Below are 17,751 nucleotides of genomic sequence, written 5' to 3' on the forward strand. Positions count from 1 at the left end.
TCAACACGGCCAGCTGCCGAAAAAAAGGCCAAGCGTGTCCCATGGCCACGTGCTGATGAGGATGCACCGTCTCCACGACCAGCACTAGACACAGAGCCTGCTTGCCCTCTCTTATTGGCTTGTGACTGTCTGCCTCTCCTTCTTGGCCTTCCAGACATACTAATGGCCTGTAGCTGCACTAAGCTGGGATAGAACACCTGTAATTTTCTTCAGGTAGCTTTATATACTGTAACCAGACAAGCCTGTCTGTCAGTAGGAAGATAACAGGAACGGATCTAGCTGAACACTGTGAGCAGGACGCACTGTACTAAATGTAAATAGTCTAGCTGCCTGACCGTGGTACTAATAGGATCAAATAGAACACCTGTAATTTTCTTCAGGTAGCTTTATATACTGTAACCAGACAAGCCTGCCTGTCAGTAGGAAGATAACAGGAACGGATCTAGCTGAACACTGTGAGCAGGACGCACTGCACTAAATGTAAATAGTCTAGAAGATAACAGGAACGGATCTAGCTGAACACTGTGAGCAGGACGCACTGCACTAAATGTAAATAGTCTAGAAGATAACAGGAACGGATCTAGCTGAACACTGTGAGCAGGACGCACTGCACTAAATGTAAATAGTCTAGAAGATAACAGGAACGGATCTAGCTGAACACTTTGAGCAGGACGCACTGCACTAAATGTAAATAGTCTAGAAGATAACAGGAACGGATCTAGCTGAACACTGTGAGCAGGACGCACTGCACTAAATGTAAATAGCAGGAACGGATCTAGCTGAACACTGTGAGCAGGACGCACTGCACTAAATGTAAATAGTCTAGAAGATAACAGGAACGGATCTAGCTGAACACTGTGAGCAGGACGCACTGCACTAAATGTAAATAGCAGGAACGGCTCTAGCTGAACACTGTGAGCAGGACGCACTGCACTAAATGTAAATAGCAGGAACGGATCTAGCTGAACACTGTGAGCAGGACGCACTGCACTAAATGTAAATAACAGGAACGGATCTAGCTGAACACTGTGAGCAGGACGCACTGCACTAAATGTAAATAGTCTAGAAGATAACAGGAACGGATCTAGCTGAACACTGTGAGCAGGACGCACTGCACTAAATGTAAATAGCAGGAACGGATCTAGCTGAACACTGTGAGCAGGACGCACTGCACTAAATGTAAATAGCAGGAACGGATTTAGCTGAACACTGTGAGCAGGACGCACTGCACTAAATGTAAATAGCAGGAACGGATCTAGCTGAACACTGTGAGCAGGACGCACTGCACTAAATGTAAATAGCAGGAACGGATCTAGCTGAACACTGTGAGCAGGACGCACTGCACTAAATGTAAATAACAGGAACGGATCTAGCTGAACACTGTGAGCAGGACGCACTGCACTAAATGTAAATAGCAGGAACGGATCTAGCTGAACACTGTGAGCAGGACGCACTGCACTAAATGTAAATAGCAGGAACGGATCTAGCTGAACACTGTGAGCAGGACGCACTGCACTAAATGTAAATTGCAGGAACGGATCTAGCTGAACACTGTGAGCAGGACGCACTGCACTAAATGTAAATAGTCTAGAAGATAACAGGAACGGATCTAGCTGAACGCTGTGAGCAGGACGCACTGCACTAAATGTAAATAGCAGGAACGGATCTAGCTGAACACTGTGAGCAGGACGCACTGCATTAAATGTAAATAGTCTAGATAGAAGATAACAGGAACGGATCTAGCTAAACTGAATACAGTGTATATATATATATATGCAACACCTGGGATGCATATATATACACAATACACTGTAAGTGCAGCTAACTGACTGACTGTTCTGCCTAATCTATCTAACTCAAATCAAATGACACTGTCTCTCTCTCTATCTCTCAGCACACCGGAACACACACTACACAGGGCCGCCGTGCAGGCGGCCTTATATAGTGTGGGGTGTGTACTAAATCCCCTGAGCCATAATTGGCCAAAGCCACCCTGGCTTTGGCCAATTACAGCTCTCTCTACTGACGGCGCTGTGATTGGCCAAGCATGCGGGTCATAGTGCATGCTTGGCCAATCATCAGCCAGCAATGCACTGCGATGCCGCAGTGAATTATGGGCCGTGACGCGCCACACGAATTTAGCGCGAACGGCCCATATCGTTCGCAATTCGGCGAACGGGCGAACAGCCGATGTTCGAGTCGAACATGGGTTCGACTCGAACACGAAGCTCATCCCTAGTGCTGATAGCATGGGGGTGATCTCCTCTTCGTGCACAGGACACACAGTGGTGTGAAGTGATAAATTTACAAGTTATGCGCTGCGCTTGGGTGACCCCAAAAACAAAATTATTAATAACCAACTCTGTGCTTACTAGTGCGATAATATTAAATACAAATAATATGAATGTTGAATAAATAAACAAGGTGTGAAAAAACAAGTGCTGGTTACACCATAAATTAGTGCTTAATAGTGCTTGTTACACCATACATAGTGTCTTAATCAACATAAAAAGTGCTTAGTGCTCAATATAAAGTATCCTGCTTGTTTAAATGAAAAAAATAATAAATAATGAAAAAAGTTCTCTTTGGCACTCTAAATAGTGCGTGCAAATAATGTCCAGCAGTGATAATAAAACAATGCGTGCAGGTGGTGTTCAGCTGTGACAACAATCCAACATCATGCCGAAGATATCCTGAGTGCTGCAAAACATGCTCCGGTGCTCCTTCGTGACCCCCTTAAGCTAATGTGCTCACCTCAGAGCGTGTGACTCAGCTTCTACCCTGAGTCCAAATACACTTTGGAGCCACCCCTGGGCTCAGTCTCAGTGTCTGCTGCACTCCTCCAGCTGGAAACAATGTGGCTCCATACATATAAATGAAAAGGAAACTATATAGTGTAATATAGTCAAAATACTTTTATTAAAAGAAAACGCTGCCCACACTGGGGTACTCACATGGCACTGGTGCGTCAGTGCACCATACTATAACGGCTTTCTATGCAAAATCAATGGATGTTTGGTGCGGTATGCTGTGCTGGGACAGCGCTGGTGTAAAGTCCGTGTCAGTCTCTCCGTCCTGGCCCCTCCCCTACGCGTCTTCGACACAGGGATCACGTGTCATCATTAGGGGGATATCCGTTATAGTATGGTGATAGCCGTTATAGTATGGTGCACTGACGCACCAGTGCCATGTGAGTACCCCGGTTTGGGCAGCGTTTTCTTTTATTTTGACTATATTACACTATAGAGTTTCCTTTTCATTTATATGTATGGAGCCACATTGTTTCCAGCTGGAGGAGTGCAGCAGACACTGAGACTGAGCCCAGGGGTGGCTCCAAAGCGTATTTGGACTCAGGGTAGAAGCTGAGTCACACGCTCTGAGGTGAGCACATTAGCTTAAGGGGGTCACGAATGAGCACCGGAGCATGTTTTGCAGCACTCAGGATATCTTCGGCATGATGTTGGATTGTTGTCACAGCTGAACACCACCTGCACGCATTGTTTTATTATCACTGCTGGACATTATTTGCACGCACTATTTAGAGTGCCAAAGAGAACTTTTTTTCATTATTTATTATTTATTAATTTTTTTCATTTAAACAAGCAGGATACTTTATATTGAGCACTAAGCACTTTTTATGTTGATTAAGACACTATGTATGGTGTAACAAGCACTATTAAGCACTCATTTATGGTGTAACCAGCACTTGTTTTTTCACACCTTGTTTATTTATTCAACATTCATATTATTTGTATTTAATATTAACGCACTAGTAAGCACAGAGTTGGTTATTATTAATATTGTTTTTGGGGTCACCCAAGCGCAGCGCATAACTTGTAAATTTATCCTATGCACGTTATATGAAGCGTGATTAGCGCATGCAGCTGGAGGTAGCACAAGCAAGGCATAAGATCATTGTGGCTCACAGATTTTTTCCAATTTGAGTGGTGTGAAGTGGCCTCTTACCTTGTGGTAAAGAGGTAACCACATAAAGTTGCTGGTAATGGCTGCTTCTCCCTTGTACTCCTAACTGCCTCTCACTTGGATTCCTGGGCTGGATGGAGCTGTTAGTGGGTCTTTGTCTCTCAGTGGAGCAGGAGGGGGATTAAAGGAAAGAGGGGGCCAGATAGTGTAGGGGTGTAGTGTTTGGGGCTATGGGAACCTTGGGGTTTTATTTCCAACATATGGTAGCTCCCTTTTTGGTGGGGGTTGGGTCATTGGGGGAACATGGATTGGACATTGGGTATCATACAGATCAATCATTCAGTGAAGTGTATTATATTACATTATTGTTAAATTTTTATTTTTTGTGATTGTTTCTTTTTCTTTTTTTACAGCCACATTTTTCTGTTATATTCTATTCCCCTGATGAAGTCAATGTTTTGGCGAAACTAGAAGGGAAGATTTGACCTGCCACTACCACTTACCATTAGCGTTTTTGGTCAACAGAATAACCATATAGTGGTCCATTTCTATTTTGTGGTTTAACAATTTGTGACGTTCGGTTTTTAAACTTTTTGTAATAAAATGTAATATATTTGTACTATATTTATTGTGTTTAGTTGTCGTTGGCACCGCTATAATCCCCTCCCTTTCATGTTCTCTATCATACTCTATTTTTTGGGATGAGATGCCTTATCTACTAGGACATACTAGCTCTCTTTTTCCACGATTTATTATATGGTTTTGTTGCTCTTTTGCATTTACTTATTTATGGTTTTCTTTTACTTTTTCCTTTCAAATAATTTGTTGTATTAATTAGTTTGAATTTCGATTGATTTTTTGCTGCTTAGTAACTATCTGCATTTAGATTGACACATATTTAGTACAATTTGAGAAGTGATTATTATGACTGATTTTTGTGGTGAGGCTTGGGAGGGCCTGATGACAAAAATTCGATCATCTCAAACTGATCTAGATCGGGCTTTTATGAGACTGCAGCATCTCCTTGAAAAGAAATGACGAATCTATTGGCACAAGTCATATTTTGAAAAATATTCACAAAATAATATTGTTCCTTGGTGTTTGAGGATTCAAATATTCCCAAACATCAGGAAAATCAATGATTCTCTCAAACAATCTTGGGAGCATAGTCTTCAGATGTGCTCCTTCCAAATGATTTCCATTCTTTGTAAACAATATGAATCTGAACTTAATCAGCTTGATCTTCAGATAAATAATTGGCAACAGGAGCATGCACTCGGTGTACCCTTCCCTAGGTTCACCAAGCGAGAAAAAGATCTGCGGGTGCATCTGGAGGAGTACACATTGGGTGTTATAAACACTAAAGAGGGTAAATTTCTCTGGGACAAATCTGCCCATGAGAATGGCTGTGCCTTCAAGTGGAACCAAACAGTTTTTAATAAACCCTTTTCCAAACCCTATACTTCTGATGTACCCAAATCTGATAATGTAGTACCCAATGCTAATTCTGTGTCTTTTTCACCTAGCTCTTCCACCACTTATTGTGATCTCTCTCAGGACAGGACACCCAAAGAAAAGAAAAGGGGACCGTACCACTACCTCCACGGACTCACTACACCGCACTTTTGGACCCACTTCCACTCGTCGACTCTCGGTGGTTCATACTCACCTCACTAATGCACAGTCGTCTACCCCTTTCACTTCTTCTGGTAGACCTTCTTCCACACCTTTGTTATCTAATTCACTATCACATCCCACACTTGGTGTCACCACCCCTGCTCCTTCTTCTTTATCTTCTTCTATGACCCGTCAGTGAACCCACTCTATCCTCGCTATTTCCCACAAGCACTCAATCTATTGACCCGAAACTGGCACCTATTTTTTTAGGGAAAACACCAGACTCAGCACTCAACCCAATACAGCTCCTGTCAATCCGGGCTCCCCAGGATTAGAAGTTATCACCCTATCATCGGTAACTTTAACCAATGAGCAGGTTTATGTGCTAAAACTCGGTCTTACGTTCTGCCCTTTCACAGACCTTGATAGATTTCAATTGATTAAGGATATACACTTGTTCGCTAAACGTTTATTGTTTAAAGTCATTTATGATAAACCCTGTTCTAAAGAATCTTCTGATTTTTCCACTTCAGAATTCTCTGACACTGAACTCCAGGCTATGGATGACCTTATGCAGCTCTGGGAGGAGGGACACACTAGTGACGAGGAACCATCCAATTTTCTATCACTTGTTGTCATCGTCCCCGGTGTATACTTCCCTCCCCTTTATCATTTAAACCAAAATCTTGGGCCTTTTCCCTACTTCAGACAAACCCCGATATTTGGGCTTTTGTTCAACAAACTACCTCTGAGATTGAAAATATGGAATTGGATAAACTCCATACTCACAATCTTTCCTTTAAACATCGGGAGGCCCTTAGGGATCTCCAACGCCATCCAGAGCTAGTTATTAAGCCGGCTGATATAGGCGGCAATTTCATCATCATGGATGTCCTGGCATGCGAACGTATGTGCCTGGACATCCTTGACAACAGAGACTGGTACCGGCCCATTTGCAAAACCTTAATAGAAAACTTTACCAGTGAATATTACAATTTAATTTTTAAGACTTACCAATCAGGTATAATTGACTTGAGCACCTGGAACTATTTAAATGTGAAAAACTCTAAAATTCCTACATTTTATTCCTTGCCAAAGGTGCACAAGTCACTGCAACAGCCATCGGGACAACCCATCATCTCAGGTTGTCAGAGCCTGACCAAGAATGCTAGTGCTTTGGTAGACAAATATTTAACCCTGCACGTGACTTCCCTTTTTTCTTACGTTCAGGATACAATTGACCTGCTTCGTAATATAGATGGGAAACTGGTTCCTCCTAATACATGGTTGGTAGCTTTAGATGTGGAAACTCTATACAATTCCATCCCACATGCCAAGGGGATAGAGGTTGTTCATACCCATTTAAATGAACGCAGACCAATGTCCAGTGAATACAGCCAGTTTGTCCTTCGGCTGTTGGAGTTCATCCTGACCCAGAAATGTATTTATGTTTGTTCCTCCCACTTACTCCAGGTGCAGGGGGTGGCTATGGGGACCAAGTGTGCCCCCTCTTATGCCAACCTGTACCTGGGGGGTGGGAGAGGGACCTTTTTTCCAATGATTCCTTATCAGAACTACTCCAGCATGACATCGCCTGGTACAGGTATATTGATGATGTTCTTATTTTATGGTCAGGTGGTCGGGATGAGCTCTCACAGCTGATAGACTTATTGGCTGTCAATGCCTGTAACCTCAGTTTTACAATGGAATGTAGTCAGTCTAAGATTAACTTTCTAGATCCACAAATCAATGTTGGTAATGATGATATTTTACATTCATCTTTATACCGCAAGCCCTCTGCTGGCAATACAATTCTTCATGCCACCAGCGCACACCCTCAGTGTCAGGTACCTGGTATCAGAGCCCAACTGTAGAAGGAGACCTCTCTTACAGCCCTGGCTCGGGGACCACTGAGGTTGCAACAGTGGTAGAAGAGCACAGCGAGGTAGGAGTGAAACTTTATGTTTTTGGCCATTAGTCTTTTGGAGAGACTGGTGAACAGATTCTTTATATGAATCTTTAATGCTGGACCAACAACAGCACTAAGCTGTACCAAGCCATTCAAACCTTTTTGATCCGTGGTAGCTCATACAGATGAGTAGAGAGGATCCACCGGATAGACTGGACTGTAGAGGCAGTTGGAAGTGGTGGTTACAGGTGTGGGTCAGCGACCCCTGGATGTAGACGGAAACTGGATCAGGAATAGACTGAAGCAAGTGAGACAAGCCGGGTCAACACGGATAATCAGGTAGTAAATTCAGCAGGCAAAGAGTAGTCAGTGAGCAGGAAGTGGTTTGGCAACAGCAGATCAACAGGTTCAGAAATAGCAGTGTCAAGGCAGGCCGGGTCAGGAGAGGAGAAGGCAGCAGTAGTCAGACAAAGCAGGATCAGGTAATAACAGCAGGTACAGGATTAGACTCAGGTAAAGCTGCAGATCAGACAGCACTGTACTGGAGCAGCTGTTGTCTTTTTAAAGGGAAACTGGTGCCAAGCCGAGTTAGCAAGCGCCTGTCGCGCGTTCCTGCACACGTGCGCCCGCCGTGTGTCTCTGTACACATTCGTGTGCCGCTGCCCAGTACAGCTCGTTCTCATAGGAACATATGTGCACACGCCCGAGCATCTGCCCTGTCACAGGGTATCCCTTATATTCAGATTTTATGACTCAGGAGGAATTGTACTCTAGATGCACATTTTCATCTTGCAGCTAAAGACCTATATGACGGACCTCATCAATGAGGTTACAGTCGATCTCTACTTAAAAGGGCATTTAACAAAGTTTGAATCAGAAAAGGGCTGGCGACTCGGATGCTCTTGAATAAAAGTCCTTTATTGGGTTACATGGGTACACAGGTACAGGCTAAGTTTCGGCTAAAAAAGCCTTCATCAAAGCATACATGTTTGATTTAAAAAGTGATATTTATAACAGAGTAAGCACTCCAAATAGGGTGGGTGCATCCTAATCAGAGCAATCAAAACAATTAAAAACACATGGAGAAAAGAAAGAGAAGCACAGCAGGCATATGAGAAACATATCATGAACAAATAAAGCATATTCAAAATGGTGCGATAAATGTATCAAACAATGCAACTATGTTGAAAAATGCGATTATGTTAAAAAAAGATTTATATCCATCCTATCGTTCAAACCATGTGGTTTTCTAGTATTGAGGGTATGTATCTACCATACTTCACGCTTGAGCAAAATATGATGAGTGTCAACTCCTCTTGGGGTTTTTTTAACCTGTTCAGCACCAAAAAAGGAAAAAGTGTCAAGATTACCATGATAGAATTCCCAGAAATGTTTTGACACATTTGAGATATTTTTAGCATTAGTATTTGTAGTGTCATTCACATGTTCCGAGATTCTAACTCTCAACGGGCGTATAGTGCACCCAACGTATTGTAGACTGCAGGCACTACACTGAATAACATATACCACCGATTTAGAGTTGCAGTTTATATACTGTTTGATGGTATATGTTTTCTTGGTAGAAAAAGAAAAAACTGAGGTGCTTTTTTTATGTCTATGACACTGCCTACAGGTGTTATGGACACACATGTAGGAACCTACAGTGGAAAGCCAGGTCTGCGATTTGTTTGACTTCTGGGAGCAAAACAAGCTGGGTGACAACATACTTCCCAGACTGGGGGCCCTTCTACTGGAAAATGGACAACCGTCCTAGATAACAGAGTACAAATCCTTGTCAGCATACAAAATGGGGAGATGCGCCTTAAGAATCGCAAAGATTTTGTTCTATTCTAAAGAGAAAGTAGTGACAAAATTATCATCAATGAGGTTACAGTCGATCTCTACTTAAAAGGGCATTCAACAGAGTAACCAAACTCAATAGACATGACCTCATTCATTCAAAAAAAACCTTCAAAATCCGACCAACCGGATTATTGCTCAATTTTCAAAACAACATACTCAGATGAGAAGTATCTTCAATAAATATTGGCCATTATTGACTGCTGATAATACTATCAAAAAATACATAAAATCCTATCCCGAGATCACGTATAGACATGCCCCCTCAATGTGGGATCTTCTAGTTAATAGCCACCACATGCGTAGAAATCCAGTGAACCTTTCTATCACTGGTACCTTCCCATGTGAAAGCTGCGACATTTGTCCCTTCATTATCAACTCTAGAGACATTATTCTCCCTAACGGCAGGCACATATTATCAAACATAGAGTCACTTGCAAAACAGTTGGAGTGGTTTATTTAGCCACTTGCGTCTGTGGATGATTTTATGTTGGAAAGACGAATCGCCCTTTCCATAAGCGTATTAAGCACCACATTATGCCTTTATACAAACGACTAACTACCACTGCTCTCAATAGACATGTTGCAAGTCAACATGACTATGATCCCAGCGATGTTCGTTTTGCAGCACTCGAGCATGTACCTCTACATGCTCGAGGCGGTGATATCGATATTGCCCTATTGCAGCTGGAGACAAGATGGATACATAGTTTGGATGCCATTAAATATCCAGGGCTAAATGAATATATCAGTTGTAAATCTTTCCTATAAATAGATAATTAAAAATAAACATTTTTGTTATGAACTACCGGTATATGTTCGATCTTATGCAATGAATATTTGAATTTCCTATGTACATCCATCTTTTGTCTCTAATGTCTTTGATCGACTGGCTGCATTTGGTTCTCCCCTTTTTCCATCCTGTTCCCTCCTCATTTCAGTCTTTACCTGTTCACTGCTCTTTTGATCCCTTGAACATCTTTGGGATCCATATAGAAATGACTGTGCTCATACATTGCTTTTAAAATTATTACTATTGTTCATTATAATCATGTCTATTTTATGAATTATTAGATGCATATTGTTTTGAGTATTGTGATCAAAAGATTCTATGTATTAAGTGTAAAATTGTATATTATTATATTAGGATGTTTAAATCTATATTACACCCAGATATGTCAAGTTTCTGGATGATTGATCACTTGGATATATTGTCATGTATATGGATCACTACATGAATATACTGTGTCTGTCCTGTCCCCCAAACCTTCTCCCTCTGCTTCCTTCCCTTTGCTACCATTCTCCATTTTCCCTGCCAGCCCCCCGACTCTTGATCGGAGGTTGTCCAGATTCCTCGGAGCGACATGCCCCTATAGCCTTTGGCTGTATGGACACCCTAGGGCCGACTGTCTATTGACAGCTGGCTCACCCCTTCTGCCTCCTACGCCCCTCTGTCTGTCAAGCTCAACATTGACCTCTTTTAATTTCCTCCCTTAGTAGGGTTTTTTATTTAATCTCTCCAACCCCACTGGCAGGCCCGTTGCATTGGTTACGCCCATGCTTGTTTCCGTTGTGTGGTTGGCTCCACACCACGTGATGCATGTCGCGCTCGGCACTCTGGGCATTGTAGGCACTTGTTCACTGACACTGCGCAGGCGCACTGGCCGTTTTTTGCTCCCGATTGGCTAATTGCTTATGCCGAACAGGTGGGGGGTTTAAAAGGTGGCCGCTGTGATTCCTTACTTGCTGACTTACTGGGGCGTTGATGTGCTGGATATCTCTATGTAAGGTAATCTTCTCTCTACGAATCCTCGTTCAACTTTTTCTTTGAGATGCCTAAATAGGCACCAGCTCTGATTCTTGATTTTTTCTTACTGAACCAGATCCATGCACACGGATCACCTGGACATCTCTGGTCCTTTTGTGTGGCTTTGTTTTTTTTCAACACTGCTGTTTTCTGACACATACCATCTTTTAGGCCCATTGATGCCCTTGAATGTACTCATTCATTCATGGGTAAGCATTTAATTTTCAATATATTGAAGCCTTTTATATAGTTCGTTTATACTCTTCAAATTTATGATCTATATTCCTAATTACAAATTTTACTGTCCATTTAGCTAATCATTTGCCTATCATTCAGTATAGCTGCTCCAGACAATTCAAGTGCATGAAATTGATATTACCAACGCCCCTTTCTATCTTATTATTCAACATTTATGGTTTTGATATGTATTGAGGCTTTTTAGCCCTTTTCCAATATAATTAAGTACGATATTTCTTAGTTTAGAAACATTTTTATTTATCTTAATTTTTCTTTTTAGTTTTTAGAAGGCTTTCCTTAAAAGCCCTCTGCAGCCAATTATGTGGCAGTTTGCAGCTGTCACCCTCAGACACTGGACTGCATTGATCCTGTCCCGCGGGCCTGATAGGGTATGTTTGGGGCTATGGGAACCTTGGGGTTTTATTTCCATCATATGGTAGCTCCTTTTTTGGTGGGGGTTGGGTCATTGGGGGAACATGGATTGGACATTGGGTACCATGCTGATCAATCATTCAGTGAAGTGTATTATATTACATTATTTTTTAATTTAGATTTTTTGTGATTGTTTCTTTTTCTTTTTTTAGAGCCACATTTTTTTGTTGTTCTATTGTATCCCCCTGATGAAGCCAATGTTTTGACCTGCCACTACCACTTACCATCAGCGTTTTTGGTCAACAGAATAACCATATAGTGCTCCATTTCTATATTGTGGTTTAACAATTTGTAACGTTTGGTTTTTAAACTTTTTGTAATAAAATGTAATATATTTCTACTATATCTATTGTGTTTAGTTGTCGTTGGCACTGCTATAACCCTTTGTTCTCTATCATACTCCATTTTTGGGATGAGGTGTCTTATCTACTAGGACATACTAGCCACTAGTTCTCTTTTTAGTAAAGTACAAAAAAATCACATACCTGAAAAGCAAACCTGATAAAACATTTAAAGAAGAAAAATCAACCAGCGCAACAATAATCCCTAGGAAATAAGCAGCTGAAAATACTGATATCATTACTGATATCATAATACATTCGTGACGTCAACCGCGTCCCGATGCTGATTCCAGAAGACACGCCGTTTCTATGACTGCTTTGATCCTTAGCACTGAGGTACAGTGCTACGCTTGTGAGTTTTTATTCAATTTTAAATAAACAAACCTATGATATGATATACAGAGAGCACTAGATATTACTTATTTTGTGTAATTGTGTAATAATTGTGCACGTACAAGTGGTACCCCTTTCCGAATAAGGGTGACACCTAGTCCCAAACAACCTTGCCAGCGCTCCCTATGTAGTCTGGGCAGTTGTGGGGCTCCACATGACTGTCTTTTCCCTCGTAAACCATAAAAATATATGTATAGCCTGTGGCTCTGTCACAGAGCTTATACAACTTAACCCCATATCTGGAACGCTTGCTGGGGAGATACTGTTTGAAAGTCAAGCGGCCAGAAAACTTAATCAGGGACTCGTCAATGCAGACAACTTGATCGGGAATAAACAAGGCTGCAAACTGTTGGTTGAAGTCGTTTACGAGGGGCCGAATTTTATGTAGCCGATCAAATTCAGGGTCACTCTGAGGACAACTGTAATTGTCATTAAAATGCATGAACCGCAAGATCTGCTCGTATTGCATCCTGGTCATGGAAGCAGAGAACACGGGCATATGGTGAATTGGGTCAGTGGACAAATATGACCGCAACTCACTTTTTTAGTTATGCCCATGAGGAGGGATAGGCCCAGAAAGTTCTTAAATTCAGAAACCGTATCAGGTTTCCAATCTCTGGCAAGGGTCAACTGGGGATTAGCGGCAATGAATTAACCAGCATACAAATTGCTTTGGTCCACAATAGATCTATAGAGATCTTCCGTGAAAAATCAGTGAATAAAAATCAAGTGATATAAAATCAACCTTTTCCACCTGAATTCCGGGTTAGCCAGGGAATGGGGGAAGTATGGGTGCTGCAGAAGTGGTGGATTGGCATATGCAGCTGGAATGGCACTATGGGTTCTAAGGGCCTGCCATTGTCTTCTTGGTGGCTGTGGGGGACTACTTGTGCTAGCCCCCGCACCAGCTTGAACTGCACTTATGGGACTCGCTACATCACCACGTCTTACTGCAGTGCTGGTTTGTCTATGACCAGGATGTAATAGGCCGCTGGTGCTTGCCAGTTCACCAGAAGGAGGAGCGGTACTAGTACTGGCTCTCTGCTCCATACGAGATCCCTGCAGCTCTTGCACCTCAATAACAGAATAATGGGGTCGGGTACGCCTGACCTTAGCAGGGACCACTACTCCGTCATCAGAGCTATCTGTCAGGGTGCCGCTGCTCTCTACTGGTTTGTATACTGAGCCTGAATCTGACAGTGAGGCGGCTTCCCCTTCGCTCTCATCTATCATGCTCAGCAGCATGTAGGCCTCTTCACTAGTGTACCTCTGTTTGGACATTTTGGCCTCTGAATTTATAGGTACAACTAGTGCGACTCACAGGCAAAAAAAGCACCCAATTGTCAGAGCCTGCTTCAATTGCTACCAAAAAACTGTTAGCATTTGCAGGGATCAGGCCTTTCTCTGTGAACACTGCAGTTATGTGTGTTGTTTTTTGTAAGTGACAGTGATCGATTGATACTCCACTTCGGTGGGCTGGGCTGGGCTGGGCTGGGCGGAGGAGCTAAGTACAGGTGCTAGCAGGTATCTAAGCTGATCCTGCTAATGCCGCATTTTTGGGAAAACTATTCGGGACGCTAGTATAGATCTGATCAGATCAAAGATATTGATCTGTTCAAACACTTTACTAGTAAGGGAGGTGTATGGTGCATGCGTGGGTGTTAACACTACTGGCACTAATCTGACACTGCCTGGGATTGACGCTGACCCTAACTGATGCTAAAACCTAACTGATGTCACCCGCTGGGCAATCAGGGGGTTAAACCATTATTAGGTAATATACGAAGGGTACCCTGATGCTATAAAAAGCTAACTAGCGTCACCTGTGACACTAATATGGTGATCACTGGTGACAAAGGGTGAAAGGGTTAACTAGGGGGTGACCAGGGGGTTAAAACCTTTATTAGGTAATATATGGGGGTAACCTGATGCTATAAAAGAGTGACGGTGAAACTAACCAACTAACTAGCATCACCTGTGACACTAATACAGCGATCAGAAAATATACTAGTGACACTGGTGACAGGGGGTGAAAGGGTTAACTGTGGGGCTATCAAGGGGTTAAACCTTTATTAGGGGGGTACCCTAAAGCTACCTGGGCCTACTACTAACTGCCCTAACACTATTTAGTGTCACAAGTGACACCAGTACAGTGATCATTGAAAAATTTGAAAACTGCACTTGGTGACACAGTGACAGGGAGTGAAGGGGTTAACTGGGGGTGATCGGGGGTGATCGGGGTGTGAAATGTGTGCCAACGTGTACTGTTGGTGCAACTTACTTTTAGATGTCCTCTCTCTGCACTCTGGAACCAAAAAGGATTCCACAAGGGGAGGTGACATCACTTCCTCTGCCTGTGTTTACATTTACAGGCAGAGGAAGTATTTTCATTTGTCAGAACCGATCAGCAGGTCCAGGCCAGATATCATTGGCCTGGATCTGAAGTTCTGTAATGAATCCGATCGCCGCGGGCAAGGCAGAGGAGAAAACATGCGCCCCCTGCCCACAGGCGCAAGTGACGTACCGATCGCCGCGGGCAAGGTGGCGGAGCACACGTGCATCCCCTGACTGCAGGAGCAAGCGACATACGGGTACGTCGTTTCGCGCAGGGCTGCCAACCTGACGCAGTATATTTACGTGCGGAGGTCGGGAAGTGGTTAAAGGGTATTATACATGCCAATCATGATATGTCATCTATATAATAAAATGTCCACGCAGCCTTTTATATGTGGGAAAAAACACTCAAAAAGTAAAGGAGAGAATAGCTAGGCATAAATACTCAATAAGGGATAAATTAACAAAATTGCCCCTTGCAACACATTTTGTGGAAGTGGGTTACACTGTTTCACAACTCCGGTATATGGTAATTGATGCAGTTCCTATAAATAGACGAGGGGGAAATTGAGATTTGAAATGAAGAAAATTGGAGGTACAATGGATAAATCGCCTGGATACATTACTGCAGGGGTAGGCAACCTGGGGCCCTACAGCTGTTGTGGAACTACATTTCCCATGAGGCATTGCAAGGCTGGCAGTTACCATTACTCCCAGAGGCATGATGGGACTTGTTCTGCAATAGCTGGAGGGCCCCAGATTGCCTACCCCTGAATTACAGCCTAGGGGTTTGAACTCTGACTTTGATTTGCATTTATTTCTATAGAGAATACATTTTCCTGGATTTGCTCCTCAGGGATATAATGCACAAGTAGTATATACAGTATTTCACAAAAGTACACCCCTCACATTTTTGTAAATACTTTATTATATATTTTCAAGTGACAACACTGAAGAAATGATACTTTGCTAAAATGTAAAGTAGTGAGTGTACAGCTTGTATAACAGTGTACATTTGCTGTCCCCTCAAAATAACTCAACAAACAGCCATTAACGTCTAAACTGCTAGCAACAAAAGTGAGTACCTCCCTAAGTAAAAATGTCCATATTGGGCCCAAAGTGTCAATATTTTGTGTGGCCACCATTTTCCAGCACTGCCTTAACCCTCTTGGGCATGGAGTTCACAAGAGCTTCACAGGTTATTATTATTATTGTTATCATTTAAGGTACTTATATAGCGCTGTCAATTATACGCAGCGCTTTACATATACACATACAATATAAGGTCCCTAACTCACATTCATATACTAGGGTCAGTTTAGACAGAAGCCAATTGACTTCCCAGCATGTCTTTGGAGTGTGGGATCAAACCAGAGTACCCAGAGGAAACCTACGCAGGCACAGGCAGAACATGCAAACTCCAGGCAGGTAGTGTTGTGGTAGTGAGTGTTATCCACTACACCACTGTGCCGCCCAGGTTGCCACTGGAGTCACTGGACTGGAGACTGGAGTCTAAACCACTGGCAACAAAAGTGAGTACACCCCTAAGTGAATATGTCCAAATTGGGCCCAAAGTGTCAATATTTTGTGTGGCCACCATTATTTTCCAGCACTGCCTTAACCTTCTTGGGCATGGAGTTCACCAGAGCTTCACAAGTTGCCACTGGAATCCTCTTTCACTCCTCCATGATGACATCACGGAGCTGGTGGATGTTAGAGACCTTGCGCTCCTCAAACTTCCGTTTGAGGATGCCCCACAGACGCTCAATAGGGTTTAGGTCGGGAGACATACTTGGCCAGTCCATCACCTTTACCCTCAGCTTCTTTAGCAAAGCAGTGCTCGTCTTGGAGGTGTGTTTGGGGTCGTTAAAATGTTGGAATACTGCCCTGCAGTCCAGTCTTTGAAGGCATTCAGCATGTCATAGTACATGTTGGCATTCACAGTTCCCTCAAAGAACTGTAGCTCCCCAGAGCAGGCAGCACTCATGCAGCCCCAGACCATGACACTTCCACCATCATGCTTTACTTTAGGCAAGATACACTTGTCTTTGTACTCCTCATCTGGTTCCTGCCACACACACACTATCTGAACCAAATAAGTTTATGTTGGTCTCATCAGACCACAGGACATGGTTCCAGTAATCCACGTCCATAGTCTGCTTGTCTTCAGCAAACTGTTTGTGGGCTTTCTTGTTCATCATCTTTAGAAGAGGATTCCTTCTGGGACGACAGCCATACAGACCAATTTGATGCAGTGTGCTGCATATGGTGTGAGCACTGACAGGCTGACCACCCACCCCTTCAACCTCTGCAGCAATTCTGGCAGCACTCATATGTCTATTTCCCAAAGACAACCTCTGGATATGATGCTGAGCACGTGCACTCAACTTCTTTGGTCGACCAAGACAAGGCCTGTTCTGAGTGGAACCTGTCCTGTTAAACCATTGTATGATCTTGGCCATTGTGCTGCAGCTCAGTTTCAGGGTCTTGGCAATCTTCTTATAGCCTAGGGCGTCTTTATATAGAGCAACAATTGTTTTTTTTAGATCCTCAGGGAATTCTTTGCCATGAGGTACCATGTTGAACTTCCAGTGCCCAGTATGAGAGAGTAAAAGTGATAACATCAGATTTAAAACAACTGCTCCCCATTCACACCTGAGACCTTGTTACACTAACGAGTCATGTGACACCGGGGAGGGAAAATGGCTAATTGGGACATTTTCACTTAGGGGTGTACTCACTTTTGTTACCAGCGGTTTAGACATTAATGGCTGCATGTTGAGTTATTTTGAGGGGACCTCAAACTTACACTTATACAAGCTGTACACTCACTACTTTACATTGTAGAAGTGTCATTTCTTCAGTGTTGTCAGATAAAAAGATATAATAAAATATTT

The sequence above is a fragment of the Aquarana catesbeiana genome, linkage group LG04, assembly GCF_042186555.1.
Source record: "Aquarana catesbeiana isolate 2022-GZ linkage group LG04, ASM4218655v1, whole genome shotgun sequence".
In the NCBI taxonomy this organism is placed as follows: Eukaryota; Metazoa; Chordata; class Amphibia; order Anura; family Ranidae; genus Aquarana; species Aquarana catesbeiana.